This window comes from Desmodus rotundus, chromosome 11 (assembly GCF_022682495.2).
Source record: "Desmodus rotundus isolate HL8 chromosome 11, HLdesRot8A.1, whole genome shotgun sequence".
Taxonomy (NCBI): domain Eukaryota; kingdom Metazoa; phylum Chordata; class Mammalia; order Chiroptera; family Phyllostomidae; genus Desmodus; species Desmodus rotundus.
Window position 1 is genome coordinate 13,346,966 of NC_071397.1, and position 22,505 is coordinate 13,369,470.

The 22,505-nt window shown below is 42.4% G+C and overlaps 1 pseudogene; it reads right to left on the bottom strand.

Moving 5' to 3' along the window:
* Nucleotides 1-4,976: 4,976 nt before the first annotated feature.
* LOC112302408 (large ribosomal subunit protein eL24-like) lies at nucleotides 4,977-17,203 on the bottom strand (annotated as a pseudogene).
* Between the last annotated feature and the right edge of the window lie 5,302 nt (nucleotides 17,204-22,505).

The window sequence follows — 22,505 nt, forward strand, 5'->3', positions numbered from 1 at the left end:
TCTTCTCTTTCTGGCACACTTATGATTCAGATGTTGGTACATTTAAAATTGTCCCAAAGGTTCCTAATCCTCTCCTCGTTGTTGTTGTTGTTTTTTTAATTCTTTTTTTCTTCTTCCTGTTCCAGCTGTTTGTTTCTCCCTTTTGTTCCTAATTATTGATTTGAATCATGGCTTCCCTCCCTTCCCTGTTGGTTCCATATATATTTCTCTTTATTTCTCTTTGTATAGCCTTCACTTCTTCCTTAATTTTGCAGCTATACTGAGTCATTTCTCTGAGCATCCTTATCACCAGTGTTTTGAACTCTGCATTTGATAAGTTGACTATCTCCATGTCACTTAGTTCTTTTTCTAGAGTTTTGATCTGTTCTTTAATTTGGACCATCTTTCTCAATCTGGCAACCTCCCTTTCTGTGTATTAGGTAGATCTGCTTTGCCTTCCCTTGTTGGTGCACCTGTTACATTGTAAAAGGAGGAGCCTTAGGTATTCACCAGGGTGGTTTGTGGTGCTATATGTGGGGGAGGGGTCAGAGAGGAAATAATGCTGCTTGCTTGGCTCTCTCTTCATTTCCAGTCACTTCCCCCACTTTCCATAAGTGCCTGGTGCCCTTCTAGCTGTTGTCTTGATGATGATTCCCAGAGTGGGTGGGTTTGCATATGTTCTAGGACCCTGTGGGCCCTTTAAATGGACTCTCGTGAGAAACCCACAGTTTCTTTCACCATGCCAACCCCCACTGTTTTTTACAGCCAGAGGTTATGGCTGTAAAACCTTTGGTTTACAGCCAAAGCCTCATAAGGCTTTATTCTCCTGGTGCTGGAACACTGGGCTGCCCAGTGTGGCCTGGGGCTGGGATCGCTTGCTCCCCAGTTGTCCCTCCCAGTTTTTATCTGCCATATGTGAATGTGGGGCTGCCCATTCCACTAGCCATTGCCACACCTGCCTCTCGCTGCCTCTGCCTGTCTCCACCCTGCAGCACCATACCATGTCCTCTGCCCTTCCTGCCTGTATGGATGAATGTTTCTTCTTTAAATCCTTGGTCTTTGGACTCCTATACAGTTCAGTTTTTCTGGCAGTTCTGGTTGTTTTTTGTTTTTAGATTGGTTGTTATCCTTATGGTTGTGGAAGGAGACAAAGCAAGTCTACCTATGCCTCCATCTTTGTCAGAAGTCTGGTCTACTCTTTGTACTCCTTGTAAAAATATGCCAGAATGATTAAATTTGTCAAAAAGTAACATCTTTAAAATTTTATTTTTCAATTACAGTTTATATTCAATATTATTTTGTATTAGTTTCAGGTGTATAGCATATGGTTAGAAAATCATATACTTTACAAAGTGTAAAGTATTCCCCCAATATTTCTAGTACCCACCTGGCACCATACATAGTTATTACATATTAACCATACATAGTTATTACAATATTATTGACTATATTCCCTATACTATGCTTCACTGTGACTATTTTTATCTACCAAATTTCTACTTAGTCCCTTCACCTTTTTCTCCCAGTTGTCCTCCCCTCTGGCAAACATCAGTCTGGTCTTTAATCTATAAGTCTATTTCTATTTTGTTTCTTTTGTTCTTTAGATTCCACATGTCAGTGAAATTATATGGTATGTCTTTCCTTGTCTGGCTTATTTCACCTAGCATAATACCCACTAGGTCCATCCAAACTGTCGCAAATAGCAAGATTTCATTCTTTTTTATGGTCCAGCAATGTTCCATTGTATTCATGTACCACTACTTTTTAATCCACTCATCTATTGACAGGCACCTGTGTTGCTTCTATATCTTGGCTATTGTACAATAAATAACTCTGCAATGACGATAGGGGTGCCTATATTGTTTTGAATTAGTGTTTTGGTTTTCTTTGGATATATACTCAGAAGTGGATTTGCTGGGTCATAAAGCAGTTTCATTTTTAATTTTTGTTGTTGTTATTAATACTGAGTTTTGCATTTTCATTTCTCTTTTTTAAAAAAGATTTTATTTATTTATAGAGAGACAAGAAGGGAGGAAGAAAAAGGAGAGAAACGTCAATGCACAAGAGGAACATCAATGATTGGTTGCTTCCTGCAAACCCCCAACTGGGGGCCCAGACCACAACCCAAGCATGTGTCCTGACCGGGAATCAAACTGGCGACCTTTCAGTTTGCAGGCCCACGCTCAATCCACTGAGCCACACCAGCCAGGGCACCTTTTTAGTTCTCAATTTTGACCAGTGTAATGACTGAATTTCACACTCAAGGCCCACATTTAATCTTCGATATTCTCAAAAAATAAACACCCCAACTCTCTGGCATTTCAACTACAGGACACAGGCAAGGCTGAGCCACCCCTGGTGGGGACAGGTAAGGACTGGGTTTTTTTTTCAAAAATGATGGAGTTAAATTTCACTAGATAGTCTCTAATTTCCCATCCAAGCAGGGGTGTTTGACTTTCTGGTGTCTCTGGGGCACAATGGAAAAAGAAGAGTCCTCTTGGGCCACACACTAAATACATAAACACTAACAAAAACTGATGATCAAAAAAAGGTTTTAAGTAAATTTATAATTTTGTGTTGGGCCACATTCAGAGCCATCCTGGGCTGCATGCAGCCTGCGGGCCACAGGTCGGACACCCCTGCAAGTCATGAATCTATACAGGTGTGAGGACATGAAGATTGAAGCACCTTTTTTATTACAGTAGCGGCCCCCACATTAAGGAAGATAGGTTATAAGAATGTACCCCGTCCTCACTGTGGAAATTTAATGAATGTTGTGACTTGTCACAACAAGAATCATGACAACAGGAGAGAGACCAAAGTGGAACAGGGCAGGGGTGAGAAGTGGGGTGATGGGAAAATAGAATACCCAAAAATATAACCTGAGAAGCAGACTGGGCCGAAGCAGTCAGGACTGAATCAGGAGGGCCTGAGGTTTGCTGCATTCACACTAGTCCTAATCACGTTATTTGAGTGTATGTAATGGGCCTGGTGCCTTTTCTCCAGATGATGTTGACACATGTCTCCTCAAATGAATTAATGCTCCCATCTTCACTGACTCCTTTGGGGAGAATGAGAAGCACACGTGCTGACTAGGATAGAAAGAAGGAGAGGGCACAGCAGCAGGAAAAAAGGAGGCAGACACCCAGTACAATTTAGCTAACCTTCCCCTCACCATAGGATAATAGCAAACCTCCCAGCTATGTACGGGACTGGCCCTGCCTCAGGTCTCTCTGTCTTTGCCTTCTCACTGCACATCCTATGTGCCAACCATATGTAGTTCTTAGGAGTTTAGTTAGATTGCCTGCTATTCCTCGCCTTTGTGCCTTTGTGTATTTTCTTCTCTCTGCTGGAAAAGTCTTGATCCCCTCACTGATGCAGTGAACTTCTTTTCTCCCTGCAAGACAGGAGTCAAAATTCATATCCCCCACTAGAATATAAACACTGATGGGACAGAGACCTTGCAGTCTTGTACACGACTATACACCCAATGGCTAGAACAGTGTCTGACACTTAGCAGCTCTTAGTCAATGTTAGACGTATGGAAGGACAGGTGGATGGGTGGATGGATGGGTGGAGGGATGGACGCATGGGTGGATGGACACTCATAAAGCGTTCCCTTAATCACCACAAGTGCTTTTGGGTGCAGGTCTCTCCTTTCCTGATGTCTTTTCAGTACCTTGTACACATCTTTATTAGGCCTTATTCCCAAGCGGCTAAAATCTCCTAAAGAGAAGATATCTGTAATGGGAGAGGAAGCAAGTGATGGGAGTGGATAGAGGAGGTGACCCGCTTGTTACAACCACAGATTTCCATCTAAGAAGGCTGGACTCTGTTAAATAAAGAAACTTATTGTGCTGTTAAATTCTTGAATATCCAATGGGCCTCAGAGTATGGACTTCTGGGACCTGGTTATTTTTCTCAGAAAGCAAGGAGGAGAATTTTGAGGGGCAGGAGGAAGAAGAGGAAGTTTCTATGACTGGGAATCTGGGCAGGGATGGTGGAAAGTTGCTGTTAGTGTTAAGGCTGGAGGACTTTGTAGATTTTGTTCAGAATAAGTCACTCCAAGAACTGCCTCTGTGGTATACAGATTATTTTCAGTGTAAGGCAATCAAGTTCCTGTGGGATCAAGATAAACTTCTGTCCTCCCACCCCCCACCAACTACCTAGAAAAATTTGAATTAGGGGCTTTGCTTACAATAAGAGATAATAGGAGATAACCTTTTTTTAACCTAACTCTGGGGCAGGACAAACTTCTGATTACTAAACATCTGCTCTTCTTATAGTCCTGTGGTGACCTTTCCCCCTCTGAAGCCCTAAGGCGATCCTTAGCTCAAAATGTCACATACACCTCATTTTCCCTCTCTCTCTTTCAACCTTTCATGCACGTGAGGTCTCTGACTCTCCCATGTATGCAGAATTCCTATACACGTGTAAATAATTATTAAATTTGGTCATTTTTCACTTACTAGCCCATCTCATGTCTATGTAATTATTAGACCAGCTGAAAGAACCTTGAGGGTAGAAGAAAGTTTCCTCTTCCTGCATAATTTGAAGACATTTGCCCTTCTGCAGTGTAAACCTTCCTTCTTTCTCCCTAAGTTTTCAGTGAATTCTATATCACATGCTTGGAGTGAATATTTCTCCAGGAAGGAAGGATGGCACCCAGAACTTTGCCAGGTGATTCATGAGAAAGCTAAGAAACTCAGGAAAAATGGGACCTTGGATCAGAACACTCTGTAAGCCTCCTGGAAGTACAGTTACCTTAAGGTGGGCTTTGAATGCCCATCGGGCATGGAACTGGGTGCGAGATAATTATATCTAGATACTTGGAGCCAGCGGAGGTCCAGCTGATGGCTAGCTTAAAGATGCTGCTCAATGAATTTGTTGAAAAACAAAAAACCAAAAAAATCAAAATACAGGGGAGGGAGAAATGAGAATAAAGAAAAATGTCAATATTTGTACCTGATTTTAAGAACTGAGTCCTTTTTTAATATTCAGGTTTTTATTTTAAAATCTGATCTGCCAGTTTGGTGTTTTCCACCAACTCAAGGGAGAGCAACCTTCACAGGCTTTAAAATATTTTGCTTATGACGAGCTGCCTTTCTGGGAAACACAGCCACGGCCAGTGCTGTCTTTTTTAGATGATTTCTTAGTCTTTTTTGCTTCCTTGTCAGCCCTTTTAGATTGTTGTAGTTGAGCCTGTCGAACACATTCAAAAAGTCTGGAGGCTTTCCTACAAATAAAATTTATCCAAGGGTCTTAGAAACACAGATAAGCAAATACCTAGAAGTATTCCAAAGAAGAAAGAAACATTAAAAGTTCTTACAGCAAAAAGTACATTTTGAGAATTATATTAGTCCTGTATGCTTAGCCCTAGGATTGGCCCAGGATGGTTACCAGTCAGAAGTCAGGCAGTCAATGACAATGGATTCAGGTGGACGTATAAGCGAGTCCTTCAGGGAGTGATCAGAGGGTTATCTGGAGGTCCAGATGCATATACATCCAGGCAGTGACACGGGACCAGCAAGTTCAGAAAAGTTTAAGTTTCCAGGCTAGTTCGAACAAGAAAGGAGTCTTTCCTCCTATCATGATGCTAGTAATTTCGGCAGCTTGAAAGAGACTCCATTAAAGAGACTCCATTTTATAGATATCTTCCCTTTTCCTCAAGCCTTTCTGATTCCTCTTGGCCACTGTATCAGCAAGAGATGCTCCAGTGATGGCCTTTCGGAATTTGACTACATGGTGGGTTCTTTTCTTTGGAAAGTATTTGGGCCGCCCCTTTTCTGTGCATCGTTCTGTGGAGGACAGTCCAGTTTATCTGCTGAGGATTCCTCTAGGAAAGGAATGCTGATTTGCATTTGGCATTAAGGTATTGGGAAGTCTTTATGTCTGTGCTGGCATAGAGCCTCCCTTGTCCAGGGTAGACTTTGCATCCACCAGGACTGCAGAGCTTAACCTTCAAGGCTGTGGCTGTAGGGGAAGAGGAAGGATGGTGAAGAAAAGAACTGAGTCCTGATTCTTTAGTGCAAACATGGAAATGAAAATAACATCCTTGTAATAATAAGAACTGCTCAGAGTCAGAATTTTCACTCACAAAGTGTCTGCAGGGGTTTTGGCAAAATTAAAAATTTGGGAAAACTTGACCTCTCATTCATTCCTTCCCCTGATGTCACATGCTCTCCTGTAAGCATTTGCATTGCCAAAGGACAAATTTCTAACCACAAAATACCTCTAAATGAAGGAATTTTATCCTCTTCTCTGGGTCCATGAAGCTCCCCACTGGATAAGGGAGTAACCACTGAGATTCGGCATTGCACCCTCATGCTCTTCCACTCTGTAAGTCTTCCTGCCCAGCACCGAGCACATAAAAGGACTTAACAACCAACTGCATGTTCACTGGGTACATACTCTCCACCGTCTCTCCTTCCCTTCCCTTCCCCATGTTCATGGCCCTAATTCAGGACTCCAGCATCTCCTACTTTAGCCCCAGGCTCCCAGTATAGCTTCCTGCCTGGACCAACAATTTATCTGCTCTCAATCGATTTCCGTCCTACTTTCAACTAATCTTAAAATGCCATTTGATTCTGTTCTTACCTGTGCCCTATTGTGAAGAATTAAGTATAGACTCTGCCCCAGCATGTTTCCTGGACTTATTCATCAACTTCCTACTCCCTTGGGAAGAATTTACTTCATCCTATTTTCTAGACAGAGTGCTTTTCACACTCTCCCACTGTCAGAAATAATTGTGCATGTGTCTGTATCCACACAAGATTGGGATGTTCTGGGACACAACTATACCTTAGTTCTCTGTAGCTCTGGGGCTCTGGCCCAATGCACACACTCCATGACTGTTTTGCATAAACGATGGGCATAAAGTAAATGATTTTGAAATAATTAGGAAGCTACAGCCCTGGCTGGTGTGGCACAGTGGATTGAGTGCTGGCCTGTGTACCAGAGGGTTGATGGTTTGATTCCCAGTCAGGGCACATGCCTGGGCTGCGGGCCAGGTCCCCAGTAGGGGGCATGCAAGAGGCAACCACACATTGATGCTTCTCTCCCTCTCTTTCTCCCTCCCTGCCCCTCACTCTAAAAATAAATTTAAAAATTTTTTAAATAAAATAAAATAATTAGGCAGCTACAGTATTTAAATCACCCCACAATTTGGAGTGAGACAATTGTGTTGTAGTAGAAAAATAAAGGTTTGGGAATAAACTAATCCCTGTGACTGAGGAGCTGTGTTGGACCAGTTCCATATACTTCCTGAGTCCTGGGCACTTCAGTCAGATTGTTATGAGGACGGGATGTAAGCTGCCTGGTGTCAAATCCTGGCTGGATCGCTTGCCAGCAATGAGATCTTACGCAAGTTACTTCACCTCTTTACACTACAGTTTCTTCATCTGTAAATGAGAAAATCATGGTACCTACCTCACAAAGTTGTTTGTGAAGATTAAATAAGATGACATATGAAATATGCCTAGGACAGTGCTTGTTCCCCCTAAGTGCAAAATAAACGTTACGCTTTGTTACTAAAACACCTAAGCAACCCCCAATCATTTAAGCCTCCTAACTTTGCGCATGCTATTCTCTCCTTATTATTCCTATCAAAATCTCACACATGTCCCCAGTTTTCCAAACTAGAATTTTTGGCTAGCTTAATCTTTCATGTAACATCTGTTCAGTATCTATGAGAAGCACCATAGCAATTATCCCCCAAATTGGCTGATCATAGGAATCATTTGCAGTATTTGCAGAAAATACCAAGTCACTCGCCTGTCCCAGAACTTCTAAATCCTGAGATGGGCATTTTTAACTATGCACCAGGTGGCCCTTATGAGGAGCAACTTTAAGAAGCATTGTCACATAGCACGGTTGTCAAACTCCCTGGCTTTCAAGTCAGACCGATCCGCCTTTTGAATTCCCCTCTTTATCAAGCTGCAAAACCTGGTTAAGTTTCTTAACTTCTCTAAGTCTCAGCTTTGAGACCTATCCTCATCTATAACATGGGAATAATAATTGTACCTATTTGTTAGGATTGCAGTGAGGATGAAATGAGACATTACATAATACATTTACCCCAATGCCTGGCAGAGTAAACGCTCAGTCAATGTAAGGCTATATCAAGTGCCTACTATGTTCTACTTAATACTTGCATACCGCCTCTACTCCCTCTGCCAAGATACCAATATTTTTTCTATTGTAGATAATACTAAATTATATAACTTACATGTACTGAATGGTTACTACGAGAAAACAAGTTCATATAATTTAGCTTCCTTATCCAAAATCATAAAGCCACCCAGCAGCAGAGCCAAGATACCAGTCCAAACATTTATTGCTTCAAAGCCCACCATCTTGCCACTGTATCACTCTGAGACACAGATAAGGTCTCCTTCTTTAAACTGCTATACATTATATTTGTATCTCTGTTCATTATTTGTCAAAATTTGTCAGACATTATTTTTGGTGTCACTGTGGCTCTGCCAAGTTATCAACTTATTTTAATCATATCTTATCACCTCTATAAACCAGGAGTTTCTCTTTTTAAGATATTATTTGTTTATTTTTAGAGAGAGGGGCCTGGCCCACAACCTGGGCTTGTGCCCTACCAAGGAATCGAACCGTCAACCTTTTGGTTCGCAGGCTGGTGGCCAGTCCACTGAGCCACACCAGCCAGGGCAACCAGTAGTTTTCAACTGGGAGCAATTTCCCCCCAGAGGTCATCTAACAATATCTGGAGATATTTTGGGTCATTACAGTTTGGGGAGGATGGTGCTTCCAGCATCTAGTGGGTAGAGGCCAAGGATGCTGCCAAACATCCTACAATACACAGGACAGTCAGCCTTTCCCAAGAAGGAATTATCCAGGTCAAACTGTCAGCAGTGCGGTGGATGAGACAGCCATAGGCTGCAAGTTCCCTAAGAGCTAGAACCGGGTACCACCCGCGTTCACATCCTGTCCAACAGTCCTTCTCAACACACTGCATTTCACAACCGAAATCACCCCAAAAGGCCTGACTAAGTTGGTCAGGGTCAGGCCTGTACGGCAGTATGTTTAAAGCTCCTGAGGGGATGGAAATGTTCCAAAATTGCATTGTGACAATATCCACACAATTCTGCAAATTTACTGTAAATCATTGAAGTCTATGCTTAAAATTTTTACAGATATGTAAATTAAACTGGAACAAAGATGTTACAAAAGAGAAAAGAAAAGGCCTCAGAACTTATTTTCCTTCTGTGAGGGAGAAAGGCTATTGTTAAGCATGTATATAGTGCTTTGTTCATAGCAGCCACTCCACAAATATTAACTGTGTAAATTGAAACGTAACTGAATTGATTCAAATGTCCTCTGTGTCAAAGCCAGAATGTAATTACTTTAAGTTCCTTTAAAGATTAGAAGCACTTCATAGAAAATTGCATTACATTAAAAAGCGGGTCAAGTTCTTTGGCCCAGGAGCTCTGGCAGCTGGTCACCCTGAAGCCGGCTGAGGGATTGGCTCCCTGGGGACCTCTGTGACATAGCACCTGAGGGGACATTCCACGTACATCCTACCAAGCAGGGCACTCGGCTTCCTGCACCCAGGAAAAAGGAAACATTTCTTTTCCCAGTGAATGTTGGGGAAATGAGTTGGCTATAGAGCCATGAAATCATCCACATGCTTAAGGACCTGATATGAAATCTAGCGGTCAATGCCTTCATTTTCCAATTAAACTGTTTTTTTTTTTTTTCTGATTTGGAAGCTGTAGGATGAAAATGGCCTATTTCTGTGGTTTGGAATATTATTACAGGTCTATGTGAAATTCTGAGTTTGAAAGAACTAGAAGAAGAGAGTCTTTTTGGACTGTGAGTGTTGCCTTTTATCTGGAGAAAAAATGATTATCTACTTTGGATTTGTTATAGGAAAAATAAATCGTCCACCTCCCTTTGCTCCTTATGCAGCAGCAGAAGGAGAAGTTAGTTGAGTCACTCCTGTATTTGTGGAGGCTGAGACACAGAATCTGCCTTCCACTCACTAAAGCTCCCTTAAAAACATAGAGACAAATGAGTGTAGCCTCTCTGTGGCTGAAAATATTTCTTTTAATTTTGTTTTACCTAAAGCACCCCTTTCTGATGAGGATTTTCAGACTTTTTTTTCCCTATCACTGACCATCAGTGGGGTATTTTAAGTGAAATGCAGGGCTCCCTCAGTTCTTATCTATCCATGGTGCTTTGGTAAATGCAGTCAGGCTCCTGTGCTAATGTACTCTTGGATTTGCTCCCAGGAACGCACGCAGGCTAGATTCACAATAACTACTCCTTCGTTCCTCTTTCTTCTGACCAGGTGGGGTTTTCTCAGCATTTCTTGTAGTTCTGTGATGCTGCCTTCTCAGGTTGATAATATCCAGGTCCCTGGTTATGAAGAAGCTTCCTGAGAATGCCCTTAGGAAAAGGTTCACCTCCCCTGCTAAGATTCCTGGGCTCCCCACTGACCACATAAGGCCAGGAGAGGCCTGGAGAAGTGTCCCTGTGTCCTAACACTGTCAAAGCCTCTTCAGGGGTTTGGGTGAAGAATGAGACTCCCCTCTTACCCACTGAGTTGCTGGGAACACAGGAACTTCTGGGGAAGCATACATTAAGACTTAGGAGGCATGGTGGGCATTTCTTTTTCTCCCACCTTATTTAACTGGGGTAATTATGATGAAATAGAGTAGATCAGGCAATAGATAGTAGAGACATTGTGTAAGGTATTCAAACTCTGTATGCCTCAATTTTCTCATTTGTAAACAGAGGTAATAAGAGTTTATACCTTATAGAGTTGAGTAGTCAATAAATGGGTGGTATTTTTGTTATAAGGCAATATAGAAATAGAGGCTTTGTCAGCAGAGTGGGGCAATGAAGTTATTCTCTGACAAAATTTTCCATTGACAAAAGAAATATTTTTTGCTTATGGCTCTAAAGTTCCCCTAACAGAGAATCTGAAGGACTTCAAGCTTTTATCAGCAACACCCAGGGAAGGCAGAGATACTTCTGGATAGAGCCAGTAGTGACTCTCGGGGCACAGAGGCCCAAAAAGTGCCCCTCTGGGTACCCTGTAGAGTGTAAAGAGGAAGACATAGTTGGCAGGGGCCACTGGGGTGAGGGTGGGGTGGAGAAAAGAGAGACCACGTTGGACAAGTCCTCAGGTGCCTATGTGAGGTTGGCTCTATGAGACCAAGAGGAGGCTCTGGGTACACGCAGAAATACCTGGCACTATCCTGTGCACTGCAATTGTTTGCCCAACGGTAACATTTTGCTTCACGTTCTGGTAATAAACCTTTTGCACACTGGTCCAGACATTTGGCACCTGACAGAGATGTCTTCCTGGAGGCTTCTAGAAAGGCTGGGAGCACTCAAGTCAGGATGTCTACATGGGTTGGTTAAATGCCAATTTTTAAATAAATTTTATTTACTGCTTTTTAGAGAGAGGAAGGGAGAGAGAGAAACATCAACTTGTTGTTTCACTTATTTATGCATTCATTGGTTGCTTCTTATATATGCCCTGACCAGGGATCGAACCCACCACCTTGGTGTATCAGGAGAACACTCCAACCTACTGACTTACCCAGCCAGGGCAGTGCCAATTCTTTAGGCACAGGAGAGAGAAAATGGGGAGAAGAAGTGAGGGCAAGGTCCGAAGAAGGAAGAGAAAGCTTGTGGCAGGCTTCTTCCAGAGCAATAAGATGCCAATCATGACAGGAAGTTTTTGAGTTGCACCTACAGGTGTTGGGGAAGTTCCAGGAAAGGAGAGATCTATAGGGACGGGGAGATAGGGATAAATATTGATCCAAGTATCTGCTCTAATTTTTCCATTCTCACAACTTGAAAGTTGGGTATTACTTTCCCTGTTTTACTCAGAAAATTGCAGTACAGTGAGATTTAGAATTATGCCCAAGCTCACGCAGCTAATAAGTAGATGAGTCTAGATCTGAACCCAACTTCTGGCCAAGAGGGAGGCATAGGTATATATCCTTTCCCTCCTCGCAAAGCCAAAAGAAGGACAACAACAAATTTAAAAACAAAAAACAACCAGAACTGCCAGAAAATTGAACTATACAGAGAAGGGACCGTTGCATGTAAGGGAGGAATGACTTTATTGGGCTCCCTACAATCAACTGTCATTCTCCATGTACCATCTGGGTTTGTAATGGCCACAGATGAGAGTTGCAAGGACTGTGAGCAGCCCTGATTATGCCCACCTTCTCCAACTCCCCTATAGTTGCTGTAATTTCCTCATGCCCTCCAGGTAACTGATATTGTTTCATAGCCGTTACCCACCTCAGGTGTGGCAATTGCACAGGAGGGTGGATGATTAGTGCATCCCCTCAAAGCAGCTTTTACCACTTGCACCCACAGGCGGAACTCTCCTGTGGTCATGTGTAGCCACAGACCCTGCAGTATGTCAATACCCAGGATGTCCTCAGGAACGGGGGAAACACAGACAGTATATTCACGGGTTGGGGAGGCAATGATGATGAGACACACACAAGGGGACAGGCACCACATTGGGTGCCACGCTGGGGAGCAAGGGCCATGATATGAGACATGGAGATAGACACACAGCTTGTAGCATGCGTGGCTTGCCCACCCATGAATAAAGGCCTGCCAGACATCCCAACGGCTCCATGAATATTTTTCCATCTGCACAAATGTCATGAAACTGCCTGGCCCTGAAGGGTGGCAACACAGAGGGAATCTTAAAAGCAGCAAGAGAAAAGGAGACAGTTACCTACAAAGGAGTTCCCATAAGACTCTCAGCTGATTTCTCAAAAGAAACCTTGCAGGCAAGAAAGGTCTGGAAAGAAGTATTCAAAGTCATGAAAGGCAAGGACCACATCCAAGATTACTCTACCCAGCAAAGCTCTCATTTAGAATGGAAGGGCAGATAAAGTGCTTCCCAGATAAGGTCAAGTTAAAGGAGTTCATCATCATTAAGCCCTTATTATATGAAATGTTAAAGGGACTTATCTAAGAAAAAGAAGATTGAAACTATGAAGAGTAAAATGACAACAGGCTCACAAGTATCAACAACTGAAACTAAAACAAAACAAAAATAAAAACTAAGCAAAGAACTAGAACAGGAACAGAATCACAGAAATGGAGATCATATGGAGAGTTATCAGTGGGAAGGGGGAGGGAGGAGAGTAGGGGGAAAGGTACAGGAAATAAGAAGCATACACGGTAGGTACAAAATAGACAGGAGGAGGTTAAGAATAGTAAGAGAAATGGAGAAGCCAAAGAACTTGTATGTACGACCCATGGACATGAAATAGGGGCGGGGGGATGCTAGCGGGAAGGCCTTGCAGAGAGAAGGGGAATAAAGGGGAGAAACAATGGACAACTGTAATAGCATAATTGATAAAATATACTTAAAAAAAATTTTTTTAAATAGATTTGAACCCAGGTTTGTCTGTATCTAGTGTCCTTTCTCATCCACTCTTTCTTGGACTTGAGATGACAATTGAAGAACGATTATGAATTGGATGGGTGGTGGTAATCAGGAAGGGGTGTTCAGTGCAAGGAAGTGTGGTTTAGGCTGGTGTTTTATAAGAGCAAATCCTCGTTTTCTTTACTTTGGTCATGGTACCTGAATCAGACAGGAGAATGAAAATATCCCGGGGGCCTTCTTCCCTTGGACACTGTCCTGCTGCTCTGCTGCCTCAGAACTTTGCCCAGGCAGGCCCGTGGACGCAGTCCAACAGGCTGCTGCCCAGTCCCCGCCGCCTCTCGGTGATCTTATGAACAGATGGCACCATTTGGACCACATTTCAGGACTTGCAGATTTTGTCCAGGAATTCTTTATTTCCCTTTTCTGTGTATAATTCATAGGAGCCTTGATACCTTGCCTGGTTGAAACATTTCCCTTTTAAGCTCTACACTCTCAGTTGGTCTCTACCTGGCTAAGCCACTGGCCAATTTAAACAAATAAATAGTAATTTTTATTATAGTAACTCATGCCTCATTTTTGCAAAAATAGCTTAAACTAAAATTTTTGTGAGAATTTTTGAAGTCCATTTGAATGTTAATCTCCCTAATAATGGCACTGAGGTAGTCAGAAAGGAAAGGAGAATTAGCAATGGACGGTTGCACTGCTAGTCACTTACGTATATGTTTTCTTAATTTATCATCATTAGTCATCTGAGGCTCTCACCTGGCTGGTGTAGCTCAGTGGATTGAGTGCCGGCCTGGGGAGCAAGGGGTTGCTGGTTCAATTCCCGGTTAGGGCACATGCCTGGGTTGTAGGTCAGGCCCCTAGATGGGGACATGCAAGAGGCAACCACACATTGATGTTTCTCTTTCACATTGATGTTTTTCTCCCTCTCTTTCTCCTTCCCTCCCCTCTTTCTAAAAATAAATTTTAAAAATCTTTCTAAAAAATTTTTTACAAAAGAATTTCCTTCTGTGAATTACCCATTCATAGCTATTGCTCATTTTTCTATGAAATTGCCTATCATTTTCTTGCAGATTTACAGGAATTCCTATATATTCTAGATGTTTATCTGTTAAAAATATGCAATATCTTGTTATCAATATGCTTTGTAAATAATTTACATCAGTCTGCCACCTTGTAGTCTACAGTTAACTTCTTATATACCACCCATTCTTGAAGAAAACCTTTTATTTTAATATAGTAAAAACCAACACAAATTTTTCCCCTTATGGCTTTGGAGTTTCATTTTTAAAATCACTATTAGTTCCACTTCCAGAAGAAAGACAGTGTAAGAAGCCCTGTGGACTCACTCCACAAGAAACAACTGTAATTGGTGAAAACTATGGAAAAGCAACCATTTAAAATCTCGAGAAATTGTCCTAAGGACGTATAAAAAATGAAGAAATATTTATTCAGGAAAATCCACTAAATCTCAGTAATAACACTATGATTTGCAGCCCTTGAGCCCTTACTGCTCCTTTCTTCCTTCACTCATACCTCTTCAGTGACTGAGCTCCAATCCAGGGACCGAAAGCAAGGCTTCTTCTCCTCTCAGCTTCCTGGCACCAAAGACTGTATCTCACCAGGAGTGGCAGACCACCACCGTTTCTCCTCCTCCACTGCCCACCCCCAGCCCTAAGATGCCGAAACTAAATTCCTGGGGAGCATGACCATAAAATAGTGGTCTTTCTTCCTCCATCCATCCCATACCCATATGGGCACAAGGCTTGGCCCCAGGTGTGGCAGGCTGAAAACAATGGGGCCCTAACCACCCTTGCCCCAGCTTGCCCATAGCGCACAGACTTCACGCTGGGAGAGGCAAACTGGGATGACCAGAGACTATCGCCCCACCTCCCCACCCAGCGTCCTGCTCAGTAAGCAGGGGTGTCACTTCAAGGACAGGTGTGTCATTGTTTCCAGGGCCAGAGCAGGGCATCAGAGATTTTGCGGAGAGGAAGAGAGGCAAAATTTCCCTTCCACTTAGAGGAACCCCTGAGATTACATTGGCTCATAAGAACAGAAAGCTCTTCCCAGAGAAAGGGGATTTGTTTGAAACAGATTGTGAGAAAGTTCAACCCTAAAATCACTCTCAAAAACAATGGAGATTTTGCTGGCAGGCAATTAAGAAGAGGCTGGTAGCTGCACTGCAGTATCAAGTTGAACAATAGGTCAGCTAGTGTACCCAAAAGAATCGGGGAAAGATTCAGCTAAGGATGTCAAAACACACTTCAAAGACTTGCTTCAAAAATTACTCTGCAAAGGGCCCAAATGTAATCGGAGCAGACTGGGGAGCAACTTAACACCCAGGGTATTGTCTACAACAGTAGAGCAATCAGCCAGCAATTAGAGCAGCCGAAAAGCTCAGTGTGATACCAATGAGGCAGATAGTTTGACAGAGATACCAGGGAGAGAGGCAGCCAAAGCGAATCCTGATGCAATCGCTCTCACCCCAGTGTGACAGTTCCACATACAATTGTGTCAGCAAAGTAAACATCTTAGGAAAGAAATGAGCCAAATTGTCATGTACACTTATAGCTGCAAAATGTTGCAGAAAGAAATTGATGAAGACCCAAGTGAATCTTCATGGATTAAAAGAGTTCGTATTTTTAAGATGACGATATTCCCCAAATTTATCTACGGATTCAATGCAATCCCTATAAAAGTTCCAATCACCTTTTTTACAGAAATTGATGAACCGACCCTAAAATTTATATAAAATGCAAGGGACCCACGACAGCCAAAACAATCTTGGAAAAGAATAGCCAGAACAATCTTTAAAGGGACACTATAGAAAAAGTGAAAGACGCAGTTGGGGGGAAAATATTTTCAAAGCGTTTATCTGATTAGAGTCTGGTATCCAGAATAACAAAAAAACACTTACAACTTAGCAACAAAAAATAAATAACCTAAGTCAAAATGGGCAAGGGATTTGAATAGACATTTCTCCAAAGGAGATATACAAATGGCCGACAAAAACGTGATAAGAGATACATATGTACTTTTAAATTTTCTAGTAGCTACAATAAAAAATGTAAATCTCTGGTCAGTGTAGCTCAGTTGGTTGGGTGTTGTACCTCAAAGCAAAAGATGGCTTGTTTTGGGGCACATGCCTGGGTTGTGGCCTGGTCCCCGTCACGGCACCTGCGAGAGGCAACCCGTAGATGTTTCTCTCACATATCGATGTTCCTCTCCCTCTCTTTCCCCCTTCCCCTCTCTATAAGGATGAATAAATAAAATCTTTTAAAAAGTAAAAAGAAGTTGGTAAAATTAATTTCAATGATATATTTTATTTTATTTAATATATCCAAAATATAAATGTTTTGACATGTAACTAATATAATGAAAGTATACATGAACTCACTGGCATTTTTTATAGGAAGTCTTCACAGTCTGGCGTTTTACATTTACAGCTCATCTCTGGTTGGACTACCCACATTTCACGTATGCAGTACCCCGTGCGGCTAGCGGTTACTGCATTAGACCGCAGGATTCCAGAGCAACCTGTGCTCAGCCGTCATAACACCTCACTCAGGATTGTTATTCTGGGTTTCTAGCCTGTCCTTTCTTGGACCGTGAGGCCTCTGAAGGCGGAGACTCTTCACCACTGTTACATCCTTGCAATCCAGTGTAAGGCCCAGTGCATATATGTTTGTTGAGTGTACGTGGTTAGAGGGTACGGATGCCAATTTTAGCCTACCTGAGAGGTGGACCTTTGTGTCCTCCACCCCTCAGGGTACTCAGAAAAACTTCAGAGCCATCTCCTGAAAGAAGTGCCATCGTCGCTTCTCCAGTTAACGTTGATATTAATCATTACCACTCGCAGTCATTATTAGTTTCCATTATGTCCTTTGACACAAAATCTCCGTGAGATGGATAGAATATGTTTATTCTCCCTCATTTAAAGGTGAGGCTCCGAGATGTTAAATTACCTGTCAATATGCTGGTGAGGGTTTCACAGCAAGCTTTCTAGGGAGGGAAGTGGATGAGGACGCCCTGACTGAGAGCACTTGCCGCTGTCCACGCCGTGAACACTCCCCACAGCACATCCCAGGCGACCAACACGATGTTCCTGGGACATCGTGAAGAGGCGCACACGACTGGCCCTAGCCAGCTCCGGCGTGAGCCAACACCAACACACCACCGTGTGCGTGAGAAAGAGGATTTGTGGGAAGGAGATGGGCAGCTGACATTTTTGAGTGCCTGGTAAGTCCTGGGTAATCTGCGAGGTGCTTTTCCTATATCATCTTACTTAATCGTGGTAATAAATGTTTGAGGTAGGTATTCATTATTCCCATGGTAAAGCTGTGGAAAATAAGACAGGTTAGGTACCATGCGCAAGGTTGCTTGCTCATACATGGGATGATAACTTGGCTAAACCAATGGCGAACCCTCCCTCCTCCTTTTCAAGTCTCCGCCTGTGTATTTGAGTTCTGTATTGCTGGCCTTTGTAAAAGTCTCCTTTTTGCCTGGACTGCGTGTCTCGGCTAGCTCTCCCAACACCAGGGTCACATCAGCTTGGCTCACCAAAGATCCCGATAGCTACATTTCCTGCTCCAAGGAACTTCACATGCTCTTCTAAAATATGTTAGGATTTGCTCAAAACGGAAGGCTCTCAGAGACTTCTCGGGGCGAGGAGCTCGCAAAGGGGGGCAAATAGGGTTGTGTGGTCATTCTGGCTCGGGGACCTGGTTTACAGACTGAGCCCGTTGTCCGGGTCAGCACAAGCGGGGGATATGGAATAGGACAACATCAGCAGTGTCCCTAGGATGGGGAGAGAAACCTGTCAGAATGACATGTTTATATTCACTTTGTAAAATTCATTTCCAATAACCTCAGCTACAACCAAGGGTGCTTTACAAGAAAGATGTTTCAGGGAGGGGGGGAATTAAAGACAAAACCGATAGGTAAGGGAGGCAAGGGATTTTTAATTTTTATTTATTTATTTACTTACTTATTTATTTATGGTTTTGTCCATGGTCTTTTATACATGTTTCTTGACAACCCTTCACACTGTTCCTCGCAAGGGATTTTTTAAGCAAAATTTTTGAAGCAAACTTTCATCTTCAAAACCTATGTATCAGTCTAATTAATAGGCAATAGTTTCTTCTAGCATGAAAAGGAACAACTGGCTACTTTCTTCCCCCAGAACATACAGCAGAAGCTATCAAACTTTATCTTCTTTTTCCCCAGAGTGGCAGAAGCCATGACACCAACTAGTTTTTGAGTGGTACAGTACAGCGTATGGTTTAAATACGTCTCTAATTCTTGCAGCTTTATAAGGTTGCTATTATTACCCCTGTCTTAATCTTGGAAATAAAGCTTGGACATTTAAGCAATGTCCGACCCACAGACCCTCACCTGGGATTTCCATCTGAGTCTCCCTAACCACCAAGCACATGGTGTCTCTATCCCACCAACCTGAAACAAGGACCCAGACTGAAGCTCTGCTTACGTAAGAGCTTCTCTTGGGCTCCTTTTCTGCCTCTTGTTTCTATTGCCCCATGTTTCCTTGCTTGGCCAGTCTATTTGATGCCAATCTCAGTCTGAAAGCTGGGCGAGTGGCACCTGGCATGTGGGCAAACAGATAATTATAAGACACGCTCCACCTCTCCTGTGTTCGCTTTGGTTAGGCAAACAGCAGCTAATGAAGCTTGCTGACGTCAAGGTTATAGTGCTGGGGGAAGGTGTGGTGCTCTCACACCCATTTCATAGGTCAGGCAAACAGAGGACTAGGGAAAAACCCAAACCTACTCAAAACAAATCGGTGGGAAGAAGAGCTTAACACTTCATCCAATTGCTTCGTCATTAGTACCTGTTCACATAGATTACCTTTGAGATAATGTTATTATTCTAAAACTTGGTATCTAGAGGTACATTTCAGGACTTTTCCAGAGGGACAAATTATCTGGGCTAGATGAACGCTTTTTGCCCAGACTGTCTCAAACCTAGCTAATATGATTCAGAACTCCCTTTCATGGCAAAAATAGATTATTCACCCATGAAGGGGACTTTGGATACATATCTTTGCAAAGAAATCTGAAGTACAGCAGCAACCTGTGGCACTGGGAAACTTATAAAGGTAGATGAGGAAACCCTTCCCAGTGAAAAACATTCATGAAACACTCAGGAATCCACAGGGATATATACTTTCAAAGATGAAATGGTGAAAGCTCTTGGTGTAAAGAATGGTAAAGATGTATGTTTTCACCTTCAGCTTCCTTTGGAATGTGAGGCGATACATTCATTCATTGATTCAACAAGTGTTTGTTGAGTCCTTGCTGTGTACAATTGCACTCCATTGCATTCTGAGGACTCAACAGAGAACAGAATACACAACCTCTGTTTTTATGGAGTTTATAGTCTAGGTGAGATTACAAATACTATTCAAGTCATTACAGGAAAACTAACTTTGCTGGAGATAGTCACACCTGACTGAACTGGGCAGGGATTATAATCACTTTAGAGAAAACCAAGAACATTGAGAGTCACAAATCTAGAAAATCTAATTGACTTGGACTTGAACCCAGATTTTTAGATGTCTGCATTCAATGCTGTGTCCAACCATGGGAAAATCAGGTTCAATTTATATCATCTTAATTGACAGGCTGCGTGAAGAATGCAGCTACAAAAAAATGAAAGAGCCAGGCTATCAATTTGTTGTGTTGGGTCAGGACTCCAGAGCCTGCTCAGAATGGCAGTGCACAGCTGAGCTCAGTAGGTGGAGGGAACAGAACATGCCACTTAGCCTGACAGCCAAACACCCTGCTTGTCCTTCTCACTTCCTATCTGGTTAGGTAATTAAGTGGCGCCCATCTGCCACTCTCCAGGCACTCAGAAAAAGACTGGTAAACAGAGCAAAACTGTGGAATGGAAACTCCACCCAGATCTGCTTCTTCTGCTTTCTACCCTATCTTCGTAACGAAGCCCAGTGGGCCTCCTTACCTTAGACCTAGCTTGACAGAGTGAGGCATTTTTATGGCACCCTACCAAGTAATGTTAGCAATGAAAGTGGCTCAGATACTAAGCCTCCTAAGCCCTAGAATATCCTTGCTCAATGCCCTCTCTCCCTAATCCAATCCTGGTCTACCTTTTAGAACTCAGACCAAGCATTTCCTGGCAGACCTGCCTGACTACCCAGCCCACATTGATCTCTCTGAATTCATATCCCTTCCAGTGAGTTCTGGTGAGTCTTTTATTCTGACTTTACATTTATGAGTTGGTCAGGAAAGCGAAAGTGGTCATAGTTTGTCTGCATTTGCTAAGGGGTGGATCATTAGGGTGGTTATTTAAAATTAGTCCGCATCGAATCACCCTGGCTGGCAGCTAGGCGGCCGCCCACCAACAAACCCATTGATGAAGGAGGATCTGGGAGGCACTACCAATTTACAAGGGAAGAAAACAAGATTAATCATAATGACAGGATCAGAAGAGTGAAAGAGGTTGGTTAGAATGCCAAAGGATGAGGAAAGGCCCCTAACGGAACTGATGGCAACTCAACTGTTTTCTACAAAGAGACTCTGAGTGAGTGTGTTAACTTCATAAGGCTGCTCTAACAACTCACCACGAGCTCGGTGGCTTAAAACAACAGAAATTTATCTTCTCATAGTTCTGCAGGCAAGAGGTCTGAAATGAAGGTGTCAGCAAGGCCACACCCCTCCAAGTGGCTCTCCGCAGGGAATTCGTTCTTTGCCTCTGCCAGCCTGGAGTAGCTGTCAGCATTCCTTGACTTGTGACCACATTATTCATTGACTTGTCCTTGGCTACACACACGTCTTCTCCATATTTATCTCCTTTAAGAGCACATGTAACTGCATTTGAGATTCACTTGGATAACTCGTGATAAGCTCCCCTTTCAATATCCTTAACTTAATCACATCTTTTGCCAGATAATAATCACAGGGTCTAGGGTTAGGACATAGACGTATCTCTTGGGACCCGCCATTCAAACTACTACAGCAGCAATTTTCAACCAATGTGGCACAACAATTCTTAAAACATGCAGTACCTGACTACTTAGTCAGGAGTACTGACCTCTTTTCCCTTAGATTGTCACATTTAAAAATGACAACAGCTGCCCTGGCTAGGTAGCTCAGTTAGTCAGAGCATCCTCCCAATAGACCAAGGTGGTGGGTTTGGTCCACAGTCAGGGCACATACAAGAATCAACCAATGAATGCATAAACAAGTGGAACAACAAATCAGTATTTCTCTCTTTCCTCTCTCTCTCTAAAATCAATAAAAGGACAACAGCCGACACAACAATAACCATCCCATGTGAACGCTCTGTTTTGAACCATAAATATAGAGGGCATATAATAGTGTTGCATCTTATTGGTCATGTTGCATAATATGGTTGCATCTGATTGGTTAATTCTCAGTAGCAGAAATCCCTATATACAAGTATGGGCACCTGACTTTTAAACAGAGCACTTTGGAGCAAAAAGGTAGGTAATTACTATTATTACTACTTTTTTGTAAATCAATAATTTTACTAAATATAAGATAAAATATAACAGTGAATATAAGAAGTTAAGAATGTGATAAGGCTCTGAATTGTCCCACTGCAAATAGAAACAGGAAAGAAAAGCATGAGAAATATTACCAGTACTAATTTCCAGAGTATCTTCCTGTTCTTTCCCCATGGCAATATTTCTTCTTTTATTCAGTAATTCACTCGAAACATTTATTGAACCCCAATTGTATGCCAGACACTCTTTTAGGTCCTGAAGATACAGAGGAGAGCAAGACAGACAAGGTCATTACCCTCATGGATTTATAGTCTATAGTCGAGTAACTAGTACTATAATTACATTATGATAACAGTAACTACTTTTCTTCCAACATAACATAAATAATAAATGATTCAGGAATTCCATGTTTCCATCATCTGCTGTAAATCCCCTCATAAATGTTCTGTTAACCTTGCCCATGTTTAGGGGTTTATGGTGAAAGTTTGCCTAATGAATTAGCTGAGCCATGTTTAGAGGCCTTCGAAGCCAAGCATACTCCACAACCAAACTTCTAATTAGTCCTTTAAGCCATGAATAATAAATTTCTTGGATGGAAATAATAAAAGCTGA